Below are 9414 nucleotides of genomic sequence, written 5' to 3' on the forward strand. Positions count from 1 at the left end.
TTACCTACTAGATAAAGGCCTTCCTTGACCAGAGGATCTAAAACACAACCCACTTCTTTCTATTTCTTATTTCTACTTGGTAATTATTCTGATCAAACTCATTATATATTTATTCATTAGCATATTCTGCCTAATCCTCCTAAAATATAAGTTACTTGAGACATGAGAACACAGATTTTTTTTTCTGGATACTCACTGTTCTATCTTTAGTTTGTAGCACACAGAAGATAATACATATGTGTTTTATGGATAAAAAACCACAGCTTAAAGCCTCAAAGCTGTAAAACCTTAAATTCTGTTCTAGTTCCTTCAAAAATTATGTCCAGCCAGGTTAAGCAATGAAGCTCACCAGTTTCCACACTATTAAATATCAAAATTAAGAGCCAAGTGCATAGAGAGTCTGAACTTGAATGCAAATCTTCCATTTTGAAAATTCTAGGAAAACTTAAAAAGTACCAAGAAAGAAAGTCATGTAAAAGTTAGAATTAGTCATCAATTCTCTTGCTTTTGTGTGCTAAGATCCAAAAATTAGAGTTACATAACCTATGAACTTCAACTAGATTGAAAAGTCTACTCCTGTCCAAGATGGCATAAAGGGGTTCAAATTTACCCTCCTTCCTGACAAAAACTAGAAGACCTAACAAAATATATGAAGTAATGATTTTCATGACACTGGAAATCCTGCAAAAATGTAAGGAGTCCCCAAGGTGGCAAATAGAAGTTGGCTGTTTGATTTCTCTGGCTCGCTGCCTTGAGAGAGTTTTCAGAGTGGCAAGAGGGAAGGCATGGTCAGATCTTGGTAAGGTTGTGAGAGACCAAGGGAGCAGGGTACTGTAGTAGAGAGGAGAGGACTACAGAGAGAGAGAGGGAACCCTGAAGTCTGCAGAGGGGCTACTGATCACTAGGACATATGAGGAAAATAACTACGGCCAGAGAAAGGAGCATTCAAAAGGATTAGAAGCAATAATACTTGGTACTTACGTAGAACTAGAATGGTGCCTGTGCCTATCCAGCCAAACTGGAAAGCTGTGTAATTCACAGGGCATAGGGTAAAGTACTTAGAAAGGTCCTGCCTCAATAATGATGACGAAGTAGCCCTAGACTAAACACTACTCTGGACTTGTCCAACAAATCATAAAAGCAAGACCCAAAAGGATGAAATTGTTCCAAGTAACTTAACAGTGTCCTAGAACAAAATTCAAAAATATTTATAGGAGTACAAAAATATACACAATGTCTGGCATCCAATCAAAAATTACCAGGTGTGCAAAGAAGCAGGAAAATGCAACCCATAATGAGGAAAAAAAAAGTTCATCCATCAAAGAAGTGACACTACAAAAATTGTTCAATGATTTCCTTCAGGCAGAAGGAAAAATGATCCCAGATGGAAATAGAGATCTACACAAACCAACGAAGAGTATCAGAACTTGACGAAATCGGGAAATATACAAAACTTTTGGCTTTCTTATTATTTACAATTCTAAAAGATAATTGAAAGTTTAAACAAAATAACAGAATAGAATGGGCTATATATAACATATGTAGAAGTAAAAATATATGACAACAAATATGCAAAGGCCAGAAGGGGATAAACGAAAACTCAACTGGCAGGAATTTTTCTAGGTGATGAAAATTACAGTTCTGTTTTTCCCTGAGATTTGGACGATCCCAGGATTTGGATTGCTGTATGCCCTTCTATAGAAGTGGATTATGCCTCAGTGTTGTATCTCCTTCCATTGTCCTTTCAGAAAGGCTCAGCTAAGGTTCTAACTCTTGAATTTTCCTGAAGTTTTCGCTCCCTTTCTTTGTGTGGTGGTTCAGAGTGCCTTCCTTCCTCATACTTGCTGCTTGCTTTCTGTCTTAACTTTTTGAAAACATCTTCCAAAATTCTGTCTTGTGGGGTCTTCCAAAAGCGTCCACAGTGCACAGAAATCTTATCCAGCTAAATCATATAGTCCTACTCCAGCTCTTTTCCTATCAAAGTGGCAATAAACTAAGCATCAGGCTGTTATTACTCTGGCTGGATCCTCTTTACTGTGGTTTATCTCTGCTATGCTTGTTCTTTCAAAGGTAGTCCCATCAATTTCCCTGCGTATTTCTTTAGGACACAGAAAATTACTTCTTGCTGTGTACAAAAGTTGTGTCCTGAAAAACTTACTAAGTAATTCTTGCAATATTGTTTTTCAAAAAGGGTAAATTTTATTTTATTACATTTTTGATAAGATTGAAAAATTATTTGACAGATAACTTTTGAACTTAATAAAGAAATGGTGATAATTTGCACACATACTGTATCAAAGCATCTTCACTGTACACCAAGAAGATCAGTTTCCAATCTTTTCACTGTAAATACCTTTATGATTGAAACATTTCCCCAAACATAATTAGTTTATTTAGGTTTTTTCAACCAAGAAATTTTCCAAAACTGTCAGTAGGAGCTTCTAATTAGCATAAGACAACCAGGTTAAGATCTCATAATGTAAGTAAAAACGAATTTTTAAAATATTTTTATTGTGCTATGTAGGGGTACATTACAGCAATTTAAAAAGTTCTTACAACATATCATATATATCATACTCAAATTCACCCTTTCCACCATTCTCCTTTATCCCTCCTCCCCCTCCACTAAATTCACTGTATTTAAAAGCTTTGTTTGATCTATACTTTTTAACTGACAGGATTCATTGGCCTCAGGTTGGTAATCATAGGTCCACATGTGAAATATATACACAAGCATGAAAACAAAAATGAGTGATAAGTGTCACATATGAAAGATAAATAATGTGTGGTCTCATATATTCAAGGAGAACAATGCCTAATTCTCATGAGAAGGCACTGCAGTGAGGGCACAGAGGCAGATATAAATCACTGACCCACAAGGGAGAACTAAAAAAGGATGATGGAAGAAAGGAAAATGTGCTGTGCCCTGGGGACATGGTGGAAAGGGTATTTGGAAGCTATGAGGACCTGATAGCATCCAGGCCAGACCCAGTGTGAGGGGCTTCAAGGATGAAGAGAGCAACACATGCCAAGACTTTGAGACATAGATGTATGGAACAGTTTTTGGGTGTAGAATGTAATCTGGTAAGAGACTATAAAACAAAGAAAGGAAAAGCTCATCCAACAAGAGGGCAAAATTCCTTTCCCACACAGGGGCTCCACATGCACTTTATAGATGAAGATTACTCTTCAGGTTGCCCCCAACCCTAAGGCTCCTAGAATCAAACCCATGAGCCAGAACCTTCCTTAGGGAAACTGTCTCTGCTCAGAAAAAGTAAAACAAAACATCATAAGCAAACAAAACTCAAAACTAAGAGACTATCAGAGTAAGACTCTCATACATCGCCAGTACCGCAACTGTACCTACTGAGACAGTGTCCACTTGTTCCTTACACTGACTCATTATATCCTGTTCCTAATACACCCACCTCCAAATGAGTAGGTAAACATCATGCAAAATATAAACTTAGCCTAAATAAAAGCCAACGTTTACTTATTGATCATCTTCTAGCATCACTACAGTAACCTAGCACATTTCAGCCCTTTCTGACCCACTTACAAACCATCTACACTCTATTGGTCTACAGGCACTACATTGCTGCATTACATTCTTCTTCTTGAGGTAGTTCAAAGTCTTGAAACTCAGCAAATCTACCTATTTTTCTACACTGCTATGGATGGATGCTTATTACAAAAGGTCTGTAACCAAACTCCTTTTCCCCTGATTCTCAGACTATTACAATTTTTCCCTCAGATTTTAAGAAACTCATCCAACAAATGGATACAAAGAAATGAAGCCAGACAAAAATAAGCAAAAACAAAACCAACTACAAAAAAAATTAAAGCCCGAGAAAGAATCTGTCTCTTCACACTAGCAGTGTAAATTTTGCTAAAGACAACTTACTTGGTTCATCAAATCATTTTATAAAGTACTCAAAAAGTCAGGACCTGGGAGGCTGAGGCAAAGAGGATTGAAAGTTCAAGGCCAGTCTGGCCAACATAGCGAGACCCTTATGTCACACACACACATACCAAAAGAAGTTAATAGCTCATAAAAATAGGAGGGAAAGTCTAGTTAGCAACATAAATGTCAACTCATTCACCTATAAAGAGTTCTTCCAAAATGCCGTGTCCACAAGGAGGGATGTTTGGCAAACTGCACAGGGCTGCCTTGCAGGCCAGACTACCCTTAGGTCTGTTCAGAGATACGGGGATACTGACAGATGCCTGCTCTAGGTGGGCCAGGAAGCCTCGAGGGATGTCGGCTGGCTTCTTGGGCTGCATGTTGTCCGCCAGCACCTGCTGCCAGTGCCTCAGCTTTGTCAGGTGCTTCTGGACCCACATGTCTTTCTGTTGCAGTTCATCCTTCGGTTCAGAGAGAGCTTCTTTGATAACTTGCTCTGTCTGTCTTGCAATGTCCAGAAATTTCTGGATACACTGATCAACACCAGTTCAAATTTCTTCCTGGTCAGTGCCATCGTCATAGTCCTGACTGTCAAGAAGCAAAGTAAGCCTTAAATGATGACTCCAACTCATCCACCAAGCTACTGTTAGAACTTCTCCCGGTGCCAGGCAATGTTTCAAGAAGCAAGGCCTGGATGGGGAGTCCTGGTGGAGTGGCAGGGGCCTTGATGGTTGCCCAGGGAACATGCCAGACAGTGGAACCTCCATGTCTGGAATCGAAAGAGGGTAAAATTTTTCCTCCCCACACCCAACTCGAGGGTAAATTTTAATGTGTATTCAGCTAAAATCAAATCATTATTCTTTTTTAAAATTTGTGTATATTAATTGTGCAAAGGGTTTCACTGTGGCATTTCACAATGCATATACTGTACTTTGACCAGACTAAGCCCCTCCATTGTTCTCTTTTCCATGTCCTTCTTCCCCCTATTTTTCAACAGCTTTTATGCTGAGACTTCAGTCCAAATTTTCTGAAATCACTTCCTACACTGTCCTTCTCTTCAGTGATGTCTCCTGATTATTTTATTGTTTTTATGCTATTTGCATGGTGACCTGCAGCACAGCACGAACAACACGTTTTATGTACAATATGATTTATAGCTTACTCAAAGGAGTAACAGAACTCACACAAGTCCCTAAGCCCCCATAACTATGGAACATCTATTCCATTGAAGGATGTGCTTGCGCACACAGGAGCTGAAAGATAATAGGAGAGGAATTCTAGTTTTCTCTTAAAACAAACTTGTGTAGGCTCGTAAAAGGGAATTGTTTGTTTTTTAATGTAACAATGGGGCTTACCAGACTCAGAAAGACAAATGCGGCTCACAAGGCTAGGGAATATTTTTAAGGAATCTATGAGGTTCAACTGGGGTGTCTGCACACCAGCCCTGGAGGGTTGATTCCATCCTCCTAGGATCTCCTTAAGCTGACTCAGTCATTTAGAACCAGTTCAATCTCCCAGGTAAATGAGATGGAAAGAAATCAACATGCTTTTTTTTTTTTTTGATGGGACAGGGGTTTGAACTCAGGGCTTCATACTTGCAAAGCAGGCACTCTACTGCTTGAGCCACACTTCCAGGCCATTTTGCTCTGATTATTTTGGAGATGGGGGGGTCTCATGAACTGCTTGCCTGGCTGGCCTTGAATCCTCATCCACCAGGTCTCACCCTCCTAAATAGTTTCAATTATAGATATGAACTGCATGTACACAGCCACCATGCCTTTGAAAAACAGATTTGCCTTACCTCAGCTATGGTCTCACTAGTTAGACTGGAGTGCATATAAAAATGTCTCATTTTCCCACTTATTTATCTAGCTTGCTAAGAACTCACCTTTCTTTTGAAGATATTTTATAGCTCTTTAATCAGTTCATCCTTTTATTTAGCTTCCATTTTTTAGCATACACTAATTGTACCGGGTTATACATTGTGATATTTACATATGTGCTTACAATATATCTTAATTAGATTCACCCCTCCATCACTCTCCCTCATCCCCTCCCCCTTTCTTAGAACAATTTCTACAGGTTTTTCATTGTTCAATTTTTCATACACAAATACAAAGTACCTGATTTCTAATTTTCTTTTACTTGATTTTAAAACCATGCTAGATCTTCATGGATTTCCTGTGTGATACTGATGTGTAGAGACAGAATATTCCAAGCAAAAGCATTCTGTTCTTTTTTTCCCTTAATTTGACTGTCAGTCAGTAATACTGACTTTTCTGGATATGCAGTTATACAGTTCTGTGTTTTAACACAGGCATAGATCATGCAATCATCATCACTCCAAAACCTTCCTTGCTATCCTTTTGTAGCTACATCTTTCCCTCTCCCTTAACCACTACAAATTATTTATCTGTTGTCTGTCCCTAAGTTTTGCTTTTTCTTTCTTTCTTTCTTTTTTTTTTCAGTACTTGGGGTTTGAACTCAGGGCCTCGCGCTTGCTAGGCAGATTCTCTACCACTTGAGCTAAGCCTTCAGCCATAAGTTTTGCTTTTCCCAGAATGTCATGTAAATGGAATTATAGTAGATAACAATTTTTTGAGGTTGTCTTATTTCCCTTAGTGTAATGCATTTCAGATTCATTCAAATTGCTACATGTGTCAATTGCTTGTTGCTTTTATGGCTGAGCAGTGTTGCACAGCACAGTTGTACTAAACAGTTTGTTCTCACATTCACTCACTTAAAGACATTTTGGGTCATTTCCAGTTTGGCGCTATTATAAATAGAGGTGCTGTAAGCATTCAGGTAAAGAGTTTTCTGTGAACACAAGGTTTTATTTCTGTGTACATACCCAGGAGTTGAATTGAAAACTCATGTTTTCACTTCATGAGAAACTGTTGGACTGTTTATCACATATGCTAAAGCATTTGCAGCAGGAATGTGTGTGTCACTTGCTCAGCATGCTTGCCACACTTACTATGGTCAGTTGTGTGCTTTAAGCAAGGATGTAGTGGTGTCTCCTGTTTCTTCTAATTTGCATTTGTCCAGTGATGTTGGACATCTGTTCGTGTGGAATCCTTATATCTTCTCTGGTGAAGTGTTTGCTCAAGTGAAGTGTGGTTCAGAACAGAATTCTATATAGTTCTAATTGGTTTATAGTGCTGCTCAAGTGCCCTCTTTCTGTATTGTTTTCCTCTCTGCTATGTTCTTTCCACTACTGAAAGTGAGGTATTGATGTCTCCAACAACTATTGTAATAAGTCTATTTTTCCCTTTGGGTCTGTCAGTTCGTACTTTATGTATTGGGACTCTGATATTAAGTATGTGTATATGTTACATTTTTTTGACACAAGGTCAAAAAAATGACCTCAGCCTCCCAAGTGCTGGGATTATAAGTATGCAGCACCACACCCAGCATGTTTTTCATGGATATTATTAATGTATAATGTCCTTCTTTGTCTTCTGTAACAGTTTCTCACTTAAAGTCTACTTTTGTCTGATATTAGTACAGCTACCCAACTCTATTTTTGTCATTGTTTACATGAAATATATTTCTGTTCTTTCACTTTCAGTCTATCTGTGTCATTAGATCTGAAGTGAATCTCTTGTAACCATGCAGGCAGATCAAGTTAATTTCTATCCATTCTTCTAATCTCTACTTTTTTAATCAGAATGTTTAAGCAATGGACACATAAAGTAATTATTGGCAAAAACCAAAGATTGACTTCTATCATTTTGTTATTTGTTATTTCCTTGATTACAGCCTTTTCGGTTAAGTTGATTTGCTATTGTCTACCATTTCATTTCCTCCTCATTTCCTTTTGTGTAGTTTTAAGTGATTTTTCTTAGTCATTACCTTGAGGAGTACAATCAACATCTTAGACTAATAACCACCCAATTTGAATCAGTACAATCCAGTCTTCAATAGTATACAATGATTTGTCCCTACATATTTCCATCACAACCTTTATGTGTTGTTATTGTTTAAAATGATATCTTTATACATTATGAGTCCATTAACATATATATAAATTTTATACATTTTTATTTTAAACTGTATAGAAAAAAAGACAAGTTATAAGCTAAGCATCCTATCAAATGGCTTTTTTATGTTTTCCATGTAGTTACATTTACCAATGTTCTATATTTTTTGTATGTGTTATGGTTTTGAACCTAAATATCTCCCAAAGGCTATGTGCTAAATTCATGGTCATAAGCTTATGGCATTGTTGGGAAGGGGTGGAACCTCTTAAAAGAAGGTGGGGCCTAATGGAAATAAGGGATATCACCAGGGACATGACCTTGAAGAGGATATTGGGACTCCAGCCACTCCTCTTTCTCTTTCTAATATTATTTCTTCCTCTTTCTCTCTCTGACCTCCTCTGGGACTCCCAGCATGCAACATTTGGTATGTTTGATGCTGTCCTACAGGTGTATTAGAGTTTGTCTTTTGTTTCTTTCTATTCCTTAGATAGTTCTAGTTGAATATCTTTAAGTTCTCTGATTCTTTTGTCTTGAAAATGTCTTATTGAACTCCTCTACAGATTGTTTTCATTTTTCCATGTACATTTCAGCTCCACAATTTATAGTTAGTTTCTTTTCAGAATTTCTCTTTACTGAATTTATTTACTGAGTGATTTTTTTAAATGGTTTTCTGTAGTTATTTATCCATGGTTTTTCTTAGCTCTTAGAGCTTATCTAAGACATAAGAATAAAATAACAAAATAAATAAATAAATAAAAAGGTCATGAGCATAAATGGGGGATTCATAAAAAGGGAGCCAAAAAGAGGGGAGGGCAGGAGACAGAGGGTGGGAAGGAGAAGTAGGTTGTATGCACGTATGAAAGATCATGAAGAAACCCATTTAAATTTTTCAAGAAAGTTTAAAAAGGGGGTTGAATCTGAAGGGGGGATAAGAAAGAGTAATAAAGGGAGTAAAAATGATCAAATACATTATCTGAATGTATGGAAATATAATGAAACCCTTCACTTTATATAATTAATATATGTAAATAAAATAATTTTTTAAAAGGACAGTTGATTTAAAGTCTTTGTGTAATAAGTCCAGTGTCTCTATTTCTTCATGATCTTTCTGTTATTTAGCTTCTAGAATTTGTCAAATTTTCTTGTTTCTTAGAATGCTGCATAATTTTTTGTTGGGAACGAAACAGTATAAATATCATGATGTAGCAACTCTGAAAATCAGATTCTCCTCTCTTTGTAAATTTGTTGTTGTTCCCTGTTTGTTTTTGTTCATTTAGTTACTTTTCTGAACTTTGTGTCATGATTACATTCTTTATCACATGTGGTCTCTCAAATCTCTTTCTTTTCCTTTAGCTTAATGGTCAACTAGTCATTTGACAGCGATTTCCTCAAACATTTGGTGCTAATAAAATAAAATGAAATAAAATAAAAAAACTCTCAAGGTCTTTGTAGATCACCTCTGTATTGTGCCACTCCTTCAAAGCTCAGTCAAGCCATTTAAACTCTGCCTTAGCCTTCATGTCTTGC

General features: G+C 37.1%; 1 pseudogene; it reads right to left on the reverse strand.

The window, feature by feature from the left end:
- Positions 1 to 4095: 4095 nt before the first annotated feature.
- On the reverse strand, positions 4096 to 4671 carry LOC109675073 (mediator of RNA polymerase II transcription subunit 28 pseudogene; annotated as a pseudogene).
- Positions 4672 to 9414: the final 4743 nt, after the last annotated feature.

The sequence above is a fragment of the Castor canadensis genome, chromosome X, assembly GCF_047511655.1.
Source record: "Castor canadensis chromosome X, mCasCan1.hap1v2, whole genome shotgun sequence".
In the NCBI taxonomy this organism is placed as follows: domain Eukaryota; kingdom Metazoa; phylum Chordata; class Mammalia; order Rodentia; family Castoridae; genus Castor; species Castor canadensis.